Genomic DNA, 23,805 nt, shown 5'->3' on the forward strand with positions numbered 1-23,805 from the left:
CACATTTTTTCACCCAATCTTGTTGACACTTTCAGGTAATGATCAGTACCCCAATCCCACTTGGCTCACCAAATTTCATTCTTCTAAGTTAAACCGTTCATTGGCAGTAACAGTTTTAATTTTTAGGTTTCACTGTGTTTTTCCTATATGGATACATCTAGTTGGAACTCTAAATCAAAGACGGTTTGTGCTAGCTCTTTGAAACTTGACACAATAACGTAGTTCCAAGTTCTATCTCTATGTTTTGTTTCCTATTGATGTAGCCCTAAGCAGAGACTGGCGCAAATCACTTTCATGGGAAGGGGTTGCCAAGCTTCCAAAAAACTACCTGTTTCCTGAAATCTCACCACACATTTTTTCATCCCATCTTGATGACACTTTCAGGTAATGATCAGTACCCCAATCCCACTTGGCTCACCAAATTTCATTCTTCTAGGTTAAACCGTTCGTTGGCAGTAACAGTTTTAATTTTTAGTTTTCACTCTGTTTTCTCCTATATGGATACATGTAGTTGGAACTCTAAATCCAACACGGTTTGTGCTAGCTCTTTGAAACTTGACACAATAAAGTCGTTCCAAGTTCTATCTCTATGGTTTTTTTCCTATTGATGTAGCCCTAAGCAGAGACTGGCGCAAATCACTTTCATGGGAAGAAGTTGCCAAGCTTCCAAAAAACTACAAGTATTCTGAAGTCTCAGCACACATTTTTTCACCCAATCTTGATGACACTTTCAGGTAATGATCAGTACCCCAATCCCACTTGGCTCAACAAATTTCGTTCTTCTAGGTTAAACCGTTCGTTGGCAGTAACAGTTTAAATTTTTAGGTTTCACTCTGTTTTCGCCTATATGGATACTTGTAGTTGGAACTCTAAATCAAACACGGTTTGTGCTAGCTCTTTGAAACTTGACACAATAAAGTAGTTCCAAGTTCTATCTCTATGGTTTGTTTCCTATTGATGTAGCCCTAACCAGAGACTGGCGCAAATCACTTTCATGGAAAGGGGTTGCCAAGCTTCCAAAAAACTACGAGTTTCCTGAAATCTCAGCACACATTTTTTCAGCCAATCTGGATCACACTTTCAGGTAATGATCAGTACCCCAATCCAACTTGGCTCACCAAATTTCGTTCTTCTAGTTTAAACCGTTCGTTGGCAATAACAGTTTTAATTTTTAGGTTTCACTCTGTTTTCGCCTATATGGATACATGTATTTGGAACTCTAAATCCAACACCGTTTGTGCTAGCTCTTTGAAACTTGACACAATAAAGTAGTTGCAATTTCTATCTCTATGGTTTGTTTTCTATTGATGTAGCCCTAAGCAGAGACCTGCGCATATCACTTTCATGGAAAGGGGTTGCCAAGCTTCCAAAAAACTACGAGTTTCCTGAAATCTCAGCACACATTTTTACACCCAATCTTGATGACAATTTCAGGTAATGATCAGGACCCAAATCCCACTTGGCTCAAAAAATTTCGTTCTTCTAGGTTAAACCGTTCGTTGGCAGTAACAGTTTTAATTTTTAGGTTTCACTCCGTTTTCGCCTATATGGATATATGTAGTTGGAACTCGAAATCAAAGACGGTTTGTGCTAGCTCTTTGAAACTTGACACAATAAAGTAGTTCCAAGTTCTATCTCTATGGTTTGTTTCCTATTGATGTAGCCCTAAGCAGAGCCTGGCGCAAATCATTTTCATGGAAAGGGGTTGCCAAGCTTCCAAAAACTACGAGTTTCCTGAAATCTAAGCACACATTTTTTCACCCAATCTTGATGACACTTTCAGGTAATGATCAGTACCCCAATCCCACTTGGCTCACCAAATTTCGTTCTTCTAGGTTAAACCGTTCGTTGGCAGTAACAGTTTTAATTTTTAGGTTTCACTCTGTTTTCGCCTATATATATACATGTAGTTGGAACTCTAAATCCAACACGGTTTGTGCTAGCTCTTTGAAACTAGACACAATAAAGTAGTTCCAATTCTATCTATATGGTTTGTTTCCTATTGATGTAGCCCTAAGCAGAGACTGGCGCAAATCACTTTTATGGAAATGGGTTGCCAAGTTTCCAAAAATCTACGAGTTTCCTGAAATCTCAGCACATTTTTTTCACCCAATCTTGATTACAATTTCAGGTAATGATCAGTACCCCAATCCGACTTGCCTACCAAATTTCGTTCTTCTAGGTTAAACCGTTCATTGGCAGTAACAGTTTTAATTTTTAGGTTTCACTCTGATTTCACCTATATGGATACATGTAGTTGGAACTCTAAATCATAGACGGTTTGTGCTAGCTCTTTGAAACTTGACACAATAAAGTCGTTCCAAGTTCTATCTCTATGGTTTGTTTCCTATTGATGTAGCCCTAAGCATAGACTGGCGCAAATCACTTTCATGGAAAGTGGTTGCCAAGCTTCCAAAAAACTACCTGTTTCCTGAAATCTCACCACACATTTTTTCACCCAACCTTGATGACACTTTCAGGTATTGGTCAGTACCCCAATCCAACTTGGCTCACCAAATTTCGTTCTTCTAGGTTAAACCGTTCGTTGGCAGTAACAGTTTTAATTTTTAGGTTTCATTCTGTTTTCAGCTATATGGATACATGTAGTTGGAACTCTAAATCAAACACGGTTTGTGCTAGCTCTTTGAAACTTGACACAATAACGTAGTTCCAAGTTCTATCTCTATGTTTTGTTTCCTATTGATGTAGCCCCAAGCAGAGACTGGCGCAAATCACTTTCATGGAAAGGGGTTGCCAAGCTTCCAAAAAACTACGAGTTTCCTGAAATCTCAGCACACATTTTTTCACCCAAACTTGATGAAAATTTCAGGTAATGATCAGTACCCGAATCCCACTTGGCTCACCAAATTTCGTTCTTCCAGGTTAAACCGTTCTTTGGCAGTAACAGTTTAAATTTTTAGGTTTCACTCTGTTTTCCCCTATATGGATACATGTAGTTGGAACACTAAATCAAACACGGTTTGTGCTAGCTCTTTGAAACTTGACACAATAAAGTAGTTCCAAGTTCTATCTCTATGGTTTGTTTCCTATTGATGTAGCCCTAAGCAGAGACTGGCGCAAATCACTTTCATGGAAAGGGGTTGCCAAGCTTCCAAAAAACTACGAGTTTCCTGAAATCTCAGCACACATTTTTTCACCCAATCTGGATGACACTTTCAGGTAATGATGAGTACCCCAATCCCACTTGGCTCACCAAATTTCGTTCTTCTAGGTTTAACCGTTCATTGGAAGTAACAGTTTTAATTTTTCGGTTTCACTCTGTTTTCCCCTATATGGATACATGTAGTTGGAACTCTAAATCCAACACGGTTTTTGCTAGCTCTTTGAAAGTTGACACAATAAAGTAGTTCCAAGTTCTATCTCTATGGTTTGTTTCCTATTGATGTAGCCCTAAGCAGAGACTGGCGCAAATCACTTTCATGGAAAGGGTTGCCAAGCTTCCAAAAACTACGAGTTTCCTGAAATCTCAGTACACATTTTTTCACCCAATCTTGATGACACTTTCAGGTAATGATCAGTACCCCAATCCAACTTGGCTCACCAAATTTCGTTCTTCTAGGTTAAACCGTTCGCTGGCAGTAATAGTTTTAATTTTTAGGTTTCACTCTGTTTTCTCCTATATGGATACATGTAGTTGGAACTCTAAATCAAACACGGATTTTGCTAGCTCTTTGAAACTTGACACAATAAAGTAGTTCCAAGTTCTATCTCTATGGTTTGTTTCCTTTGATGTAGCCCTAAGCAGAGACTGGCGCAAATCACTTTCATGGAAAGGGGTTGCCAAGCTTCCAAAAAAATACGAGTTTCCTGAAATCTCAGCACACATTTTTTCACCCAATCTTCATGACATTTTCAGGTAATGATCAGTACCCGAATCCCACTTGGCTCACCAAATTTCGTTCTTCTAGGTTAAACCGTTCGTTGGCAGTAACAGTTTTAATTTTTAGGTTTCATTCTGTTTTCACCTATATGGATACATGTAGTTGGAACTCTAAATCAAACACGGTTTGTGCTAGCTCTTTGAAACTTGACACAATAAAGTAGTTCCAAGTTCTATCTCTACGGTTTGTTTCCTATTGATGTAGCCCTAAGCAGACACAGGCGCAAATCACTTTCATAGAAAGGGGTTGCCAAGCTTCTAAAAAACTACGAGTTTCCTGAAATCTCAGCACACGTTTTTTCACCCAGTCTTGATGACACTTTCAGGTAATGATCAGTACCCCAATCCCACTTGGCTCACCAAATTTCGTTCTTCTTGGTTAAACCGTTCGTTGGCAGTAACAGTTTTAATTTTTAGGTTTCACTCTGTTTTCACCTGTATTGTTGGATACATGTAGTTGGAACTCTAAATCCAACACGGTTTGTGCTAGCTCTTTGAAACTTGACACAATAAATTAGTTCCAAGTTCTATCTCTATGGTTTGTTTCCTAATGATGTAGCCCTAAGCAGAGACAGGCGCAAATCACTTTCATGGAAAGGGGTTGCCAAGCTTCCAAAAAAATACGAGTTTCCTGAAATCTCAGCACACATTTTTTCACCCAATTTTCATGACACTTTCAGGTAATGATCAGTACCCCAATCCCACTTGGCTCACCAAATTTCGTTCTTCTAGGTTAAACCGTTCGTTGGCAGTAACAGTTTTAATTTTTAGGTTTCACTCTGTTTTCGCCTTATGGATACATGTAGTTGGAACTCTAAACCAAACACCGTTTGTGCTAACTCTCTGATACTTGACACAATAAAGTAGCTCCATGTTCTATCTCTATGGTTTGTTTCCTGTTGATGTAGCCCTAAGCAGAGACTGGCGCAATCACTTAAATGGAAAGGAGTTGCCAAGCTTCCAAAAAACTACGAATTTCCTGAAATCTCAGCACACATTTTTTCACCCAATCTTCATGACACTTTCAGGTAATGATCAGTACCCCAATCCCAATTTGCTCACCAAATTTCGTTCTTCTAGGTTAAACCGTTCGTTGGCAGTAACAGTTTTAATTTTTAGGTTTCACTCTGTTTTCGCCTATATGGATACATGTAGTTTGAACTCTAAATCCAACACGGTTTGTGCTAGCCCTTTGAAAATTGACACAATGAAGTAGTTCCAAGTTCTATCTCTATGGTTTGTTTCCTATTGATGTAGCCCTAAGCAGAGACCGGCGCAAATCACTTTCATGGAAAGGGGTGCCAAGCTTCCAAATAACTACGAGTTTCCTGAAATCTCAGCACATATTTTTTCACCCAATCTTCATTACACTTTCAGGTAATGATCAGTACCGCAATCCCACTTGGCTCACCAAACTTCGTTCTGGTAGGTTAAACCGTTCGTTGGCAGTAACAGTTTTAATTTTTAGGTTTCACTCTGTTTTCTCCTATATGGATACATGTAGTTTGAACTCTAAATCAAAGACGGTTTGAGCTAGCTCTTTGAAACTTGACACAATAAAGTAGTTCCAAGTTCTATCTCTATGGTTTGTTTCCTATTGATGTAGCCCTAAGCAGAGACTGGCGCAAATCTCTTTCATGGAAAGGGGTTGCCAATCTTCCAAAAAACTACGAGTTTCCTGAAATCTCAGCACAAATTTTTTCACCCAATCTTGATGACACTTTCAGGTAATGTTCAGTACCCCAATTCCACTTGGCTCAACAAATTTCGTTCTTCTAGGTTAAACCATTCGTTGGCAGTAACAGTTTTAATTTTAGTTTTCACTCTGTTTTCGCCTATATTGATACATGTAGTTGGAACTCTAAATCAAAGACGGTTTGTGCTAGCTCTTTGAAACTTCACACAATAAAGTATTTCCAAGTTCTATCTCTATGGTTTGTTTCCTATTGATGTAGCCCTAAGCAGAGACTGGCGCAAATCACTTTCATGGAAAGGGGTTGCCAAGCTTCCAAAAAACTACCTGTTTCCTGAAATCTCAGCACACACTTTTTCACCCAATCTTGATGACACTTTCAGGTAATGATCAGTACCCCAATCCCAATTGGCTCACCAAATTTCGTTCTTCTAGGTTAAACCGTTCGTTGGCAGTAACAGTTTTAATTTTTATTTTTCACTCTGTTTTCGCCTATATGGATACATGTAGTTGGAACTCTAAATCAAAGACGGTTTGTGCTAGCTCTTTGAAACTTGACACAATAAAGTAGTTCCAAGTACTATCTCTATGGTTTGTTTCCTATTGATGTAGCCCTAAGCGGAGACCGGCGCAAATCACTTTCATGGAAAGGGGTTGCCAAGCTTCCAAAAAAATATGAGTTTCCCGAAATCTAAGCACACATTTTTTCACCCAATCTTGATGAAAATTTCAGGTAATGATCAGTACCCCAATCCCACTTGGCTCACCAAATTTCGTTCTTCTAGGTTAAACCGTTCGTTGGCAGTAACAGTTTTAGTTTTTAGTTGGAACTCTAAATCAAACACGGTTTGTGCTAGCACTTTGAAACTGGACACAATAAAGTAGTTCCAAGTTCTATCTCTTTGGTTTGTTTCCTATTGATGTAGCCCTAAGCAGAGACTGGCGCAAATCACTTTCATGGAAAGGGGTTGCCAAGCTTCCAAAAAACTACGAGTTTCCTGAAATCTCAGCACATTTTTTTTCACCAATCTTGATGAAAATTTCAGGTAATGATCAATACCCCAATCCCACTTGGCTCACCAAATTTCATTCTTCTAGGTTAAACAGTTCGTTGCCAGTAACAGTTTTAATTTTTAGGATTCACTCTGTTTTCGCCTATATGGATACATGTAGTTGGAAATCCAAATCAAACACGGTTTGTGCTCGCTCTTTGAAACATGACCCAATAAAGTAGTTCCAAGTTCTATCTCTATGGTTTGTTTCCTATTGATGTAGCCCTAAGCAGAGACTGGCGCAAATCACTTTCATGGAAAGGGGTTGCCAAGCTTCAAAAAAAATACGAGTTTCCTGAAATCTCAGCACACATTTTTTCACCCAATCTGGATGACACTTTCCGGTAATGATGAGTACCCCAATCCCACTTGGCTCACCAAATTTCGTTCTTCTAGGTTTAACCGTTCATTGGAAGTAACAGTTTTAATTTTTGGGTTTCACTCTGTTTTCCCCTATATGGATACATGTAGTTGGAACTCTAAATCCAACACGGTTTGTGCTAGCTCTTTGAAAGTTGACACAATAAAGTAGTTCCAAGTTCTATCTCTATGGTTTGTTTCCTATTGATGTAGCCCTAAGCAGAGACTGGCACAAATCACTTTCATGGAAAGGGTTGCCAAGCTTCCAAAAACTACGAGTTTCCTGAAATCTCAGTACACATTTTTTCACCCAATCTTGATGACACTTTCAGGTAATGATCAGTACCCCAATCCAACTTGGCTCACCAAATTTCGTTCTTCTAGGTTAAACCGTTCGCTGGCAGTAATAGTTTTAATTTTTAGGTTTCACTCTGTTTTCTCCTATATGGATACATGTAGTTGGAACTCTAAATCAAACACGGTTTTTGCTAGCTCTTTGAAACTTGACACAATAAAGTAGTTCCAAGTTCTATCTCTATGGTTTGTTTCCTTTGATGTAGCCCTAAGCAGAGACTGGCGCAAATCACTTTCATGGAAAGGGGTTGCCAGGCTTCCAAAAAAATACGAGTTTCCTGAAATCTCAGCACACATTTTTTCACCCAATCTTCATGACATTTTCAGGTAATGATCAGTACCCGAATCCCACTTGGCTCACCAAATTTCGTTCTTCTAGGTTAAACCGTTCGTTGGCAGTAACAGTTTTAATTTTTAGGTTTCACTCTGTTTTCTCCCGTATGGATATATGTATTTGGAACTCTAAATCAAACACGGTTTGTGCTAGCTCTTTGAAACTTGACACAATAAAGTAGTTCCAAGTTCTATCTCGATGGTTTGTTTCCTATTGATGTAGCTCTAAGCAGACACAGGCGCAAATCACTTTCATGGAAAGGGGTTGCCAAGCTTCTAAAAAACTACGAGTTTCCTGAAATCTCAGCACACGTTTTTTCACCCAGTCTTGATGACACTTTCAGGTAATGATCAGTACCCCAATCCCACTTGGCTCACCAAATTTCGTTCTTCTTGGTTAAACCGTTCGTTGGCAGTAACAGTTTTAATTTTTAGTTTTCACTCTGTTTTCACCTGTATTGTTGGATACATGTAGTTGGAACTCTCAATCAAACACGGTTTGTGCTACCTCTTTGAAACATGACACAATAAAATAGTTCCAAGTTCTATCTCTATGGTTTGTTTCCTATTGATGTAGCCCTAAGCAGAGACTGGCGCAAATCACTTTCATGGAAAGGGGTTGCCAAGCTTCCAAAATCTACGAGTTTCCTGAAATCTCAGCACACATTTTTTCACCCAATCTTGATGACACTTTCAGGTAATGATCAGTACGCCTATCTCACTTGGCTCACCAAATTTCGTTCTTCTAGGTTAAACCGTTCGTTGGCAGTAACTGTTTTAATTTTTAGGTTTCACTCTGTTTTCGCCTATATGGATACATTTAGTTGGAACTCTAAATCGAACACGGTTTGTGCTAGCTCTTTGAAAGTTGACACAATAAAGTAGTTCCAAGTTCTATCTCTATGGTTTGTTTCCTATTGATGTAGCCCTAAGCAGAGACTGGCACAAATCACTTTCATGGAAAGTGGTTGCCAAGCTTCCAAAAAACTACTAGTTTCCTGAAATCTCAGCACACATTTTTTCACCCAATCTGGATCACACTTTCAGGTAATGATCAGTACCCCAATCCCAGTTGGCTCACCAAATTTCGTTCTTCTTGGTTAAGCCGTTCGTTGGCAGTAACAGTTTTAATTTTTAGGTTTCACTCTGTTTTCGCCTGTATGCATACATGTAGTTGGAACTCTCAATCAAACACGGTTTTTGCTAGCTCTTTGAAACATGTCACAATAAAGTAGTTCCAAGTTCTATCTCTATGGTTTGTTTCCTATTGATGTAGCCCTAAACAGAGACTGGCGCAAATCACTTTCATGGAAAGGGGTTGCCAAGCTTCCAAAAAACTACGAGTTTCCTGAAATCTCAGCACACATTTTTTCACCCAATCTTGATGACAATTTCAGGTAATGATCAGTACGCCTATCTCACTTGGCTCACCAAATTTCGTTCTTCTAGGTTAAACCGTTCGTTGGCAGTAACTGTTTTAATTTTTAGGTTTCACTCTGTTTTCGCCTATATGGATACATGTTGTTGGAACTCTAAATCCAACACGGTTTGTGCTAGCTCTTTGAAAGTTGACACAATAATGTAGTTCCAAGTTCTATCTCTATGGTTTGTTTCCTATTGATGTAGCCCTAAGCAGAGACTGGCGTAAATCACTTTCATGGAAGTGGGTTACCAAGCTTCCAAAAAACTACGAGTTTCCTGAAATCTCAGCACATATTTTTTCACCCAATCTTCATGACACTTTCAGGTAATGATCAGTACCCCAATCCCACTTGTCTCACCAAATTTCGTTCTTCTAGGTTAAACCGTTCGTTGGCAGTAACAGTTTTAATTTTTAGGTTTCACTCTGTTTTCGCCTATATGGATACATGTAGTTGGAACTCGAAATCAAAGACGGTTTCTGCTAGCTCTTTGAAACTTGACACAATAAAGTAGTTCCAAGTTCTATCTCTATGGTTTGTTTCCTATTGATGTAGCCCTAAGCAGAAACTGGCGCAAATCACTTTCATGGAAAGGGGTTGCCAAGCTTCCAAAAAACTACGAGTTTCCTGAAATCTCAGCACACATTTTTTCACCCAATCTTGATGAAAATTTCAGGTAATGATCAGTACCCCAATCCCACTTGGCTCACCAAATTTCGTTTTTCTAGGTTAAACCGTTCATTGGCAGTTACAGTTTTAATTTTTAGGTTTCACTCTGTTTTCCCCTATATGGATACATGTAGTTGGAACTCTATATCCAACACGGTTTGTGCTAGCTCTTTGAAACTTGACACAATAAAGTAGTTCCAAGTTCTATCTCTATGGTTTGTTTCCTATTGATGTAGCCCTAAGCAGAGACTGGCGCAAATCACTTTCATGGAAAGGGGTTGCCAAGCTTCCAAAAAACTGCGAGTTTCCTGAAATCTCAGCACACATTTTTTCACCCAATCTTGAGGAAAATTTCAGGTAAAGATCAGTAGTCGAATCCCACTTGGCTCACCAAATTTCGTTCTTCTAGGTTAAACCGTTCGTTGGCAGTAACAGTTTTAATTTTTAGGTTTCACTCTGTTTTCTCCTATATGGATACATGTAGTTGGAACTCTAAATCAAAGACGGTTTGTGCTAGCTCTTTGAAACTTCACACAATAACGTAGTTTCAAGTTCTATCTCTATGGTTTGTTTCCTATTGATGTAGCCCTAAGCAGAGACTGGCGGAAATCACTTTCATGAAAAGGGGTTGCCAAGCTTCCAAAAAACTACGAGTTTCCTGAAATCTCAGCACACATTTTTACACCCAATCTTGATGACAATTTCAGGTAATGATCAGTAACCCAATCCCACTTGGCTCACCAAATTTCGTTCTTCTAGGTTAAACCGTTCGTTGGCAGTAACAGTTTTAATTTTTAGGTTTCACTCTGTTTTCGCCTATATGGATACATGTAGTTGGAACTCTAAATCAAAGATGGTTTGTGCTAGCTCTTTGAAACTTCACACAATAACGTAGTTTCAAGTTCTATCTCTATGGTTTGTTTCCTATTAATGTAGCCCTAAGCAGAGACTGGCGCAAATCACTTTCATGAAAAGGGGTTGCCAAGCTTCCAAAAAACTACGAGTTTCCTGAAATCTCAGCACACATTTTTTCACCCAATCTGGATCACACTTTCAGGTAATGATCAGTACCCCAATCCAACTTGGCTCACCAAATTTCGTTCTTCTAGTTTAAACCGTTCGTTGGCAGTAACAGTTTTAATTTTTAGGTTTCGCTCTGTTTTCACCTATATGGATACATGTAGTTGGAACTCTAAATCCAACACGGTTTGTGCTAGCTCTTTGAAACTTGACACAATAAAGTAGTTCCAAGTTCTATCTCTATGGTTTGTTTCCTATTGTTGTAGCCCTAAGCAGAGACTGGCGCAAATCACTTTCATGGAAAGGGGTTGCCAACCTTTCAAAAAACTACGAGTTTCCTGAAATCTCAGCACACATTTTTTCTCCCAATCTTCTTGACACTTTCAGGTAATGATCAGTACCCCAATCTCACTTGGCTCACCAAATTTCGTTCTTCTAGGTTAAACCGTTCGTTGGCAGTAACAGTTTTAATTTTTAGGTTTCACTCTGTTTTCGCCTATATGGATACATGTAATTGGAACTCGAAATCAAAGACGGTTTGTGCTAGCTCTTTGAAACTTGACACAATAAAGTAGTTCCAAGTTCTATCTCTATGGTTTGTTTTCTATTGATGTAGCCCTAAGCAGAAACTGGCACAAATCACTTTCATGGAAAGGGGTTGCCAAGCTTCCAAAAAACTACGAGTTTCCTGAAATCTCAGCACACATTTTTTCACCCAATCTTGATGAAAATTTCAGGTAAAGATCAGTACCCGAATCCCACTTGGCTCACCAAATTTCGTTCTTCTAGGTTAAACCGTTCGTTGGCAGTAACAGTTTTAATTTTTAGGTTTCACTCTGTTTTCTCCTATATGGATACATGTAGTTGGAACTCTAAATCAAACACGGTTTGTGCTAGCTCTTTGAAACTTGACACAATAACGTAGTTCCAAGTTCTGTCTCTATGTTTTGTTTCCTATTGATGTAGCCCTAAGCAGAGACTGGCGCAAATCACTTTCATGGAAAGAGGTTGCCAAGCTTCCAAAAAACTACGAGTTTCCTGAAATCTCAGCACACATTTTTTCACCCAATCTTCATGACACTTTTAGGTAATGATCAGTACCCCAATCCCACTTGGCTCACCAAATTTCGTTCTTCTAGGTTAAACCGTTCGTTGGCAGTAACAGTTTTAATTTTTAGGTTTCACTCTGTTTTCGCCTATATGGATACATGTAGTTGGAACTGGAAATCAAAGACGGTTTGTGCTAGCTCTTTGAAACTTGACACAATAAAGTAGTTCCAAGTTCTATCTCTATGGTTTGTTTCCTATTGATGTAGCCCTAAGCAGAAACTGGCGCAAATCACTTTCATGGAAAGGGGTTGCCAAGCTTCCAAAAAACTACGAGTTTCCTGAAATCTCAGCACACATTTTTTCACCCAATCTTGATGAAAATTTCAGGATATGATCAGTACCCCAATCCCACTTGGCTCACCAAATTTCGTTCTTCTAGGTTAAACCGTTCGTTGGCAGTAACAGTTTTAATTTTTAGGTTTCACTCTGTTTTCGCCTATATGGATACATGTAGTTGGAACTCTAAATCGAACACGGTTTGTGCTAGCTCTTTGAAAGTTGACACAATAAAGTAGTTCCAAGTTCTATCTCTATGGTGTGTTTCCTATTGATGTAGCCCTAAGCAGAGACTGGCACCAATCACTTTCATGGAAAGGGGTTGCCAAGCTTCCAAAAAACTACGAGTTTCCTGAAATCTCAGCACACATTTTTTCACCCAATCTGGATCACACTTTCAGGTAATGATCAGTACCCCAATCCCAGTTGACTCACCAAATTTCGTTCTTCTTGGTTAAGCCGTTCGTTGGCAGTAACAGTTTTAATTTTTAGGTTTCACTCTGTTTTCGCCTGTATGGATACATGTAGTTGGAACTCTCAATCAAACACGGTTTTTGCTAGCTCTTTGAAACTTCACACAATAACGTAGTTTCAAGTTCTATCTCTATGGTTTGTTTCCTATTGATGTAGCCCTAAGCAGAGACTGGCGCAAATCACTTTCATGAAAAGGGGTTGCCAAGCTTCCAAAAAACTACGAGTTTCCTGAAATCTCAGCACACATTTTTTCACCCAATCTGGATCACACTTTCAGGTAATGATCAGTACCCGAATCCAACTTGGCTCACCAAATTTCGTTCTTCTAGTTTAAACCGTTCGTTGGCAGTAACAGTTTTAATTTTTAGGTTTCGCTCTGTTTTCGCCTATATGGATACATGTAGTTGGAACTCTAAATCCAACACCGTTTGTGCTAGCTCTTTCAAACTTGACACAATAAAGTAGTTGCAATTTCTATCACTATGGTTTGTTTTCTATTGATGTAGCCCTAAGCAGAGACCTGCGCATATCACTTTCATGGAAAGGGGTTGCCAAGCTTCCAAAAAACTACGAGTTTCCTGAAATCTCAACACACATTTTTACACCCAATCTTGATGACAATTTCAGGTAATGATCAGTACCCCAATCCCACTTGGCTCACCAAATTTCGTTCTTCTAGGTTAAACCGTTCGTTGGCAGTAACAGTTTTAATTTTTAGGTTTCACTCTGTTTTCGCCTATATGGATACATGTAGTTGGAACTCTAAATCAAACACGGTTTGTGCTAGCTCTTTGAAACTTGACATAATAAAGTAGTTCCATGTACTATCTCTATGGTTTGTTTCCTATTGATGTAGCCCTAAGCAGATTGGCGCAAATCACTTTCATGGAAAGGGTTGCCAAGATTCCAAAAGAATACGAGTTTCCTGAAATCTCAGCACAAATTTTTTCACCCAATTTTAATGCACTTTCAGGTAATGATCAGAACCCCAATCCCAGTTGGCTCACCAAATTTCGTTCTTCTTGGTTAAACCGTTCGTTGGCAGTAACAGTTTTAATTTTTAGGTTTCACTCTGTTTTCACCTGTATTGTTGGATACATGTAGTTGGAACTCTCAATCAAACACGGTTTGTGCTACCTCTTTGAAACATGACACAATAAAATAGTTCCAAGTTCTATCTCTATGGTTTGTTTCCTATTGATGTAGCCCTAAGCAGAGACTGGCGCAAATCACTTTCATGGAAATGGGTTGCCAAGCTTCCAAAATCTACGAGTTTCCTGAAATCTCAGCACACATTTTTTCACCCAATCTTGATGACACTTTCAGGTAATGATCAGTACGCCTATCCCACTTGGCTCACCAAATTTCGTTCTTCTAGGTTAAACCGTTCGTTGGCAGTAACTGTTTTAATTTTTAGGTTTCACTCTGTTTTCGCCTATATGGATACATGTAGTTGGAACTCTAAATCGAACACGGTTTGTGCTAGCTCTTTGAAAGTTGACACAATAACGTAGTTCCAAGTTCTATCTCTATGGTTTGTTTCCTATTGATGTAGCCCTAAGCAGAAACTGGCACAAATCACTTTCATGGAAAGGGGTTGCCAAGCTTCCAAAAAACTGCGAGTTTCCTGAAATCTCAGCACACATTTTTTCACCCAATCTTGAGGAAAATTTCAGGTAAAGATCAGTACCCGAATCCCACTTGGCTCACCAAATTTCGTTCTTCTAGGTTAAACCGTTCGTTGGCAGTAACAGTTTTAATTTTTAGGTTTCACTCTGTTTTCTCCTATATGGATACATGTAGTTGGAACTCTAAATCAAAGACGGTTTGTGCTAGCTCTTTGAAACTTCACACAATAACGTAGTTTCAAGTTCTATCTCTATGGTTTGTTTCCTATTGATGTAGCCCTAAGCAGAGACTGGCGCAAATCACTTTCATGAAAAGGGGTTGCCAAGCTTCCAAAAAACTACGAGTTTCCTGAAATCTCAGCACACATTTTTTCACCCAATCTGGATCACACTTTCAGGTAATGATCAGTACCCCAATCCAACTTGGCTCACCAAATTTCGTTCTTCTAGTTTAAACCGTTCGTTGGCAGTAACAGTTTTAATTTTTAGGTTTCACTCTGTTTTCGCCTATATGGATACATGTAGTTGGAACTCAAAATCAAAGACGGTTTGTGCTAGCTCTTTGAAACTTGACACAATAAAGTAGTTGCAATTTCTATCACTATGGTTTGTTTTCTATTGATGTAGCCCTAAGCAGAGACCTGCGCATATCACTTTCATGGAAAGGGGTTGCCAAGCTTCCAAAAAACTACGAGTTTCCTGAAATCTCAGCACACATTTTTACACCCAATCTTGATGACAATTTCAGGTAATGATCAGTAACCCAATCCCACTTGGCTCACCAAATTTCGTTCTTCTAGGTTAAACCGTTCGTTGGCAGTAACAGTATTAATTTTTAGGTTTCACTCTGTTTTCGCCTATATGGATACATGTAGTTGGAACTCAAAATCAAAGACGGTTTCTGCTAGCTCTTTGAAACTTGACACAATAAAGTAGTTCCAAGTTCTATCTCTATGGTTTGTTTCCTATTGATGTAGCCCTAAGCAGAAACTGGCACAAATCACTTTCATGGAAAGGGGTTGCCAAGCTTCCAAAAAACTACGAGTTTCCTGAAATCTAAGCACACATTTTTTCACCCAATCTTGATGAAAATTTCAGGTAAAGATCAGTACCCGAATCCCACTTGGCTCACCAAATTTCGTTCTTCTAGGTTAAACCGTTCGTTGGCAGTAACAGTTTAAATTTTTAGGTTTCACTCTGTTTTCCCCTATATGGATACATGTAGTTGGAACTCTAAATCAAACACGGTTTGTGCTAGCTCTTTGAAACTTGACACAATAACGTAGTTCCAAGTTCTATCTCTATGGTTTGTTTCCTATTGATGTAGCCCTAAGCAGAGACTGGCGCAAATCACTTTCATGGAAAGTGGTTGCCAAGCTTCCAAAAAACTACGAGTTTCCTGAAATCTCAGCACACATTTTTTCACCCAATCTGGATCACACTTTCCGGTAATGATCAGTACCCCAATCCCACTTGGCTCAACAAATTTCGTTCTTCTAGGTTAAACCGTCCGTTGGCAGTAACAGTTTTAATTTTTAGGTTTCACTGTGTTTTCGCCTATATGGATACATGTAGTTGGAACTCTAAATCCAACACAATTTGTGCTAGCTCTTTGAAACTTGACACAATAAAGTAGTTGCAATTTCTATCTCTATGGTTTGTTTTCTATTGATGTAGCCCTAAGCAGAGACCTGCGCATATCCCTTTCATGGAAATGGGTTGCCAAGCTTCCAAAAAACTACGAGTTTCCTGAAATCTCAGCACACATTTTTACACCCAATCTTGATGACAATTTCAGGTAATGATCAGTAACCCAATCCCACTTGGCTCACCAAATTTCGTTCTTCTAGGTTAAACCGTTCGTTGGCAGTAACAGTTTTAATTTTTAGGTTTCACTCTGTTTTCGCCTATATGGATACATGTAGTTGGAACTCAAAATCAAAGACGGTTTGTGCTAGCTCTTTGAAACTTGACACAATAAAGTAGTTCCAAGTTCTATCTCTATGGTTTGTTTCCTATTGATGTAGCCCTAAGCAGAAACTGGCACAAATCACTTTCATGGAAAGGGGTTGCCAAGCTTCCAAAAAACTACGAGTTTCCTGAAATCTCAGCACACATTTTTTCACCCAATCTTGATGAAAATTTCAGGTAAAGATCAGTACCCGAATCCCACTTGGCTCACCAAATTTCGTTCTTCTAGATTAAACCGTTCGTTGGCAGTAACAGTTTAAATTTTTAGGTTTCACTCTGTTTTCCCCTATATGGATACATGTAGTTGGAACTCTAAATCAAAGATGGTTTGTGCTAGCTCTTTGAAACTTCACACAATAACGTAGTTCCAAGTTCTATCTCTATGGTTTGTTTCCTATTGATGTAGCCCTAAGCAGAGACTGGCGCAAATCACTTTCATGGAAAGTGGTTGCCAAGCTTCCAAAAAACTACGAGTTTCCTGAAATCTCAGCACACATTTTTTCACCCAATCTGGATCACACTTTCCGGTAATGATCAGTACCCCAATCCCACTTGGCTCAACAAATTTCGTTCTTCTAGGTTAAACCGTTCGTTGGCAGTAACAGTTTTAATTTTTAGGTTTCACTGTGTTTTCGCCTATATGGATACATGTAGTTGGAACTCTAAATCCAACACAATTTGTGCTAGCTCTTTGAAAATTGACACAATAAAGTAGTTGCAATTTCTATCTCTATGGTTTGTTTTCTATTGATGTTGCCCTAAGCAGAGACCTGCGCATATCCCTTTCATGGAAATGGGTTGCCAAGCTTCCAAAAAACTACGAGTTTCCTGAAATCTCAGCACACATTTTTACACCCAATCTTGATGACAATTTCAGGTAATAATCAGGACCCCAATCCCACTTGGCTCACCAAATTTCGTTCTTCTAGGTTAAACCGTTCGTTGGCAGTAACAGTTTCAATTTTTATGTTTCACTCTGTTTTTGCCTATATGGATACATGTAGTTGGAACTCTAAATCAAACACGGTTTGTGCTAGCTCTTTGAAACTTGACACAATGAAGTAGATCCAAGTTCTATCTCCTTGGTATGTTTCCTATTGATATAGCCCTAAGGAGAGACTTGCGCAAATCACTTTCATGGAAAGGGTTTGCCAAGCTTCCAAAAAACTACGAGTTTCCTGAAATCTCAGCACACATTTTTTCACCCAATCTTGATGATAATTTCAGGTAATGATCAGTACCCCAATCCCACTTGGCTCACCAAATTTCGTTCTTCTAGGTTAAACCGTTCGTTGGCAGTAACAGTTTCAATTTTTAGGTTTCACTCTGTTTTCGCCTATATGGATACATGTAGTTGGAACTCTAAATCCAACACGGGTAGTGCTAGCTCTTTGAAACTTGACACAATAAAGTAGTTCCAAGTTCTATCTCTATGGTTTGTTTCCTATTGATGTAGCGCTAAGCAGAGACTGGCGCAAATCACTTTTATGGAAAGGGGTTGCCAAGCTTCCAAAAAACTACGAGTTTCCTGAAATCTCAGCACACATTTTTTCACCCAATCTGGATCACACTTTCAGGTAATGATCAGTACCCCAATACAAATTGGCTCACCAAATTTCGTTCTTCTAGTTTAAACCGTTCGTTGGCAGTAACAGTTTTAATTTTTATGTTTCCCTCTGTTTTCGCCTATATGGATACATGTAGTTAGAACTCTAAATCCAACACAGTTTGTGCTAGCTCTTTGAAACTTGACACAATAAAGTAGTTGCAATTTCTATCTCTGTGGTTTGTTTTCTATTGATGTAGCCCTAAGCAGAGACCTGCGCATATCACTTTCATGGAAAGGGGTTGCCAAACTTCCAAAAAACTACGAGTTTCCTGAAATTTCAGCACACATTTTTACACCCAATCTTGATGGCAATTTCAGGTAATGATCAGTACCCCAATCCCACTTGGCTCACCAAATTTCGTTCTTCTAGGTTAAACCGTTCGTTGGCAGTAACAGTTTTAATTTTTAGGTTTCACTCTGTTTTCGCCTATATGGATACATGTAGTTGGAACTCTAAATCAAAGACGGTTTGTGCTAGCTCTTTGAAACTTGACACAATAAAGTAGTTCCAAGTTCTATCTCTATGGTTTGTTTCCTATTGATGTAGCCCTAAGCAGAAACTGGCACAAATCACTTTCATGGAAAGGGGTTGCCAAGCTTCCAAAAAACTACGAGTTTCCTGAAATCTCAGCACACATTTTTTCACCCAATCTTGATGAAAATTTCAGGTAAAGATCAGTACCCGAATCCCACTTGGCTCACCAAATTTCGTTCTTCTAGGTTAAACCGTTCGTTGGCAGTAACAGTTTTAATTTTTAGGTTTCACTCTGTTTTCTCCTATATGGATACATGTAGTTGGAACTCTAAATCAAACACGGTTTGTGCTAGCTCTTTGAAACTTGACACAATAACGTAGTTCCAAGTTCTGTCTCTATGTTTTGTTTCCTATTGATGTAGCCCTAAGCAGAGACTGGCGCAAATCACTTTCATGGAAAGGGGTTGCCAAGCTTCCAAAAAACTACGAGTTTCCTGAAATCTCAGCACAAATTTTTTCACCCAATCTTGATGACACTTTCAGGTAATGATCAGTACCCCATTCCCACTTGGCTCACCAAATTTCGTTCTTCTAGGTTAAACCGTTCGTTGGCAGTAACAGTTTAAATTTTTAGGTTTCACTCTGTTTTCCCCTATATGGATACATGTAGTTGGAACTCTAAATCAAAGACGGTTTGTGCTAGCTCTTTGAAACTTCACACAATAACGTAGTTCCAAGTTCTATCTCTATGGTTTGTTTCCTATTGATGTAGCCCTAAGCAGAGACTGGCGCAAATCACTTTCATGGAAAGTGGTTGCCAAGCTTCCAAAAAACTACGAGTTTCCTGAAATCTCAGCACACATTTTTTCACCCAATCTGGATCACAGTTTCCGGTAATGATCAGTACCCCAATCCCACTTGGCTCAACAAATTTCGTTCTTCTAGGTTAAACCGTTCGTTGGCAGTAACAGATTTAATTTTTAGGTTTCACTGTGTTTTCGCCTATATGGATACATGTAGTTGGAACTCTAAATCCAACACAAATTGTGCTAGCTCTTTGAAACTTGACACAATAAAGTAGTTGCAATTTCTATCTCTATGGTTTGTTTTCTATTGATGTAGCCCTAAGCAGAGACCTGCGCATATCCCTTTCATGGAAAGGGGTTGCCAAGCTTCCAAAAAACTACGAGTTTCCTGAAATCTCAGCACACATTTTTACACCCAATCTTGATGACAATTTCACGTAATGATCAGGACCCCAATCCCACTTGGCTCACCAAATTTCGTTCTTCTAGGTTATACCGTTCGTTGGCAGTAACAGTTTCAATTTTTAGGTTTCACTCTGTTTTCGCCTATATGGATACATGTAGTTGGAACTCTAAATCAAACACGGTTTGTGCTAGCTCTTTGAAACTTGACACAATGAAGTAGATCCAAGTTCTATCTCCTTGGTTTGTTTCCTATTGATATAGCCCTAAGGAGAGACTTGCGCAAATCACTTTCATGGAAAGCGTTTGCCAAGCTTCCAAAAAACTACGAGTTTCCTGAAATCTCAGCACACATTTTTTCTCCCAATCTTGATGATAATTTCAGGTAATGATCAGTACCCCAATCCCACTTGGCTCAACAAATTTCGTTCTTCTAGGTTAAACCGTTCGTTGGCAGTAACAGTTTTAATTTTAGTTTTCACTCTGTTTTCGCCTATATGGATACATGTATTTGGAACTCTAAATCAAACACGGTTTGTGCTAGCTCTTTGAAACTTGACACAATAAAGTCGTTCCAAGTTCTATCTCTATGGTTTGTTTCCTATTGATGTAGCCCTAAACAGAGACAGGCGCAAATCACTTGCATGGAAATGGGTTGCCAAGCTTCCAAAAAACTACGAGTTTCGTGAAATCTCAGCACACATTTTTTCACCCAATCTTGATGACACTTCCGCGTAATGATCAGTACCCCAATCCCACTTGGCTCACCAAATTTCGTTCTTCTAGGTTAAACCGTTCGTTGGCAGTAACTGTTTTAATTTTTAGGTTTCACTCTGTTTTCCCCTATATGGATACATGTAGTTGGAACTCTAAATCAAACACGGTTTGTGCTAGCTCTTTGAAACTTGACACAATAAAGTAGTTCCAAGTTCTGTCTCTATGGATTGTTTCCTATTGATGTAGCCCTAAGCAGAGACTGGCGCAAATCACTTTCATGGAAAGGGGTGGCCAAGCTTCCAAAAAACTACGAGTTTCCTGAAAACTCAGCACACATTTTTTCACCCAATCTGGATGACACTTTCAGGTAATGATCAGTACCCCAATTACACTTGGCTCACCAAATTTTGTTCTTCTAGGTTAAACCGTTCGTTGGCAGTAACAGTTTTAATTTTAGGTTTCACTCTGTTTTCGCCTATATGGATACATGTAGTTGGAACTCTAAATCAAACACGGTTTGTGCTAGCTCTTTGAAACTTGACCCAATAAAGTAGTTCCAATTTCTATCTCTATGGTTTGTTTCCTATTGATGTAGCCATAAGCAGAGACTGGCGCAAATCACTTTCATGGAAAGGGGTTGTCAAGCTTCCAAAAACTACGAGCTTCCTGAAATCTCAGCACACGATTTTTCACCCAATCTTGATGACACTTTCAGGTAATGATCAGTACCCCAATCCCACATGGCTCACCAAATTTCGTTCTTCTAGGTTAAACCGTTCATTGGCAGTAACAGTTTAAATTTTTAGGTTTCACTCTGTTTTCGCCTTATGGATACATGTAGTTGGAACTCTAAATCAAACACGGTTTGTGCTAACTCTCTGAAACTTGACACAATAAAGTAGTTCCAAGTTCTATCTCTATGGTTTGTTTCCTATTGATGTAGCACTAAGCAGAGACTGGCACAAATCACTTTTATGGAAAGGAGTTGACAAGCTTCCAAAAAACTACGAGTTTCCTGAAATCTCAGCACATATTTTTTCACCCAATCTTGATTACACTTTCAGGTAATGATCAGTACCCCAATCCCACTTGGCTCACCAAATTTCGTTCTTCTAGGTTAAACTGTTCGTTGGCAGTAACAGTTTTAATTTTTGGGTTTCACTCTGTTTTCTCCTATATGGATACATGTAGTTGGAACTCTAAATCAAACACGGTTTGTGCTAGCTCTTTGAAACTTGACCCAATAAAGTAGTTCCAAGTTCTATCTCTATGGTTTGTTTCCTATTGATGTAGCCCTAAGCAGAGACTGGCGCAAATCACATTCATGGAAAGGGGTTGCCAAGCTTCCAAAAAACTACTAGTTTCCTGAAATCTCAGCACACATTTTTTCACCCAATCTTGATGATAATTTCAGGTAATGATCAGTACCCCAATCCCACTTGGCTCACCAAATTTCATTCTTCTAGGTTAAACCGTTCGTTGGCAGTAACAGTTTTAATTTTTAGGTTTCACTCTGATTTCGCCTATATGGATACATGTATTTGGAACTCTAAATCAAACACGGTTTGTGCTAGCTCTTTGAAACTTGACACAATAAAGTAGTTCCAAGTTCTATCTCTATGGTTTGTTTCCTATTGATGTAGCCCTAAGCAGAGACTGGCGCAAATCACTTTCATGGAAAGGAGTTGCCAAGCTTCCAAAAAACTACTGGTTTCCTGAAATCTCAGCACACATTTTTTCACCCAATCTTGATGACACTTTCAGGTAAAGTTCAGTACTCCAATCCCACTTGGCTCAACAAATTTCGTTCTTCTAGGTTAAACCGTTCGTTGGCAGTAACAGTTTTAATTTTAGTTTTCACTCTGTTTTCTCCTATATGGATACATGTAGTTGGAACTCTAAATCAAAGACGGTTTGTGGTAGCTCTTTGAAACTTGACACAATAAAGTAGTTCCAAGTTCTATCTCTATGGTTTGTTTCCTATTGATGTAGCCATAAGCAGAGACTGGCGCAAATCACTTTCATGGAAAGGGGTTGCCAGCTTCCAAAAAACTACGAGTTTCCTGAAATCTCAGCACACATTTTTTCACCCAATCTGGATCACACTTTCAGGTAATGATCAGTACCCCATTCCCACTTGCCTCACTAAATTTCGTTCTTCTAGGTTAAACTGTTCGTTGGCAGTAACAGTTTTAATTTTTAGGTTTCACTCTTTTTTCTCCTATATGGATACATGTAGTTGGAACTCTAAATCAAAGACGGTTTGTGCTAGCTCTTTGAAACTTGACACAATAAAGTAGTTCCAAGTTCTATCTCTATGGTTTGTTTCCTATTAATGTAGCCCTAAGCAGAGACTGGCGCAAATCACTTTCATGGAAAGGGTTGCCAATCTTCCAAAAAACTACGTGTTTCCTGAAATCTCAGCACACATTTTTTCACCCAATCTGGATGACACATTCAGGTAATGATCAGTACCCCTGTCCCACTTGGCTCACCAAATTTCGTTCTTCTAGGTTAAACCGTTCGTTGGCAGTAACAGTTTTAAATTTTAGGTTTCACTCTGTTTTCGCGTATATGGATACATGTAGTTGGAACTCGAAATCAAAGACGGTTTGTGCTAGCTCTTTGAAACTTGACACAATAAAGTAGTTCAAAGTTCTATCTCTATGGTTTGTTTCCTATTGATGTAGGCCTAAGCAGAAACTGGCGCAAATCACTTTCATGGAAAGGGGTTGCCAAGCTTCCCAAAAACTAGAGTTTCCTGAAATCTCAGCACACATTTTTTCACCCAAACTTGATGAAAATTTCAGGTAATGATCAGTACCCCAATCCCACTTGTCTCACAAAATTTCGTTCTTCTAGGTTAAACCCTTCATTGGCCGTAACAGTTTTAATTTTTAGGTTTCACTGTGTTTTCGCCTATATGGATACACGTAGTTGGAACTCTAAATCAAACACGGTTTGTGCTAGCTCTTTGAAACTTGACACAATAACGTAGTTCCAAGTTCTATCTCTATGGTTTGTTTCCTATTGATGTAGCCCTAAGGAGAGACTGGCGCAAAGCACTTTAATGGAAAGTGTTGCCAATCTTCCAAAAAACTACGAGTTTCCTGAAATCTAAGCACACATTTTTTCACCCAATCTTGATGACAATTTCAGGTAATGATCAGTACGCCAAACCCACTTGGCTCACCAAATTTTGTTCTTCTAGGTTAAACCGTTCGTTGGCAGTAACAGTTTTAATTTTTAGGTTTCACTCTGTTTTCGCCTATATGGATACATGTAGTTGGAACTCTCAATCAAACATGGTTTGTGCTAGCTCTTTGAAACTTGACACAATAAAGTAGTTCCAAGTTCTATCTCTATGTTTTGTTTCCTATTGATGTAGCCCTAAGCAAAGACTGGCGCAAATCACTTTCATGGAATGGGTTGCCAAGCTTCCAAAAAACTACGAGTTTCCTGAAATCTCAGCACACATTTTTTCACCCAATCTTGATGACAATTTCAGGTAATGATCAGTACCCCACTCCCACT

The sequence above is a fragment of the Spermophilus citellus genome, assembly GCF_964194105.1.
Source record: "Spermophilus citellus genome assembly, chromosome: 16".
Lineage (NCBI taxonomy): Eukaryota > Metazoa > Chordata > Mammalia > Rodentia > Sciuridae > Spermophilus > Spermophilus citellus.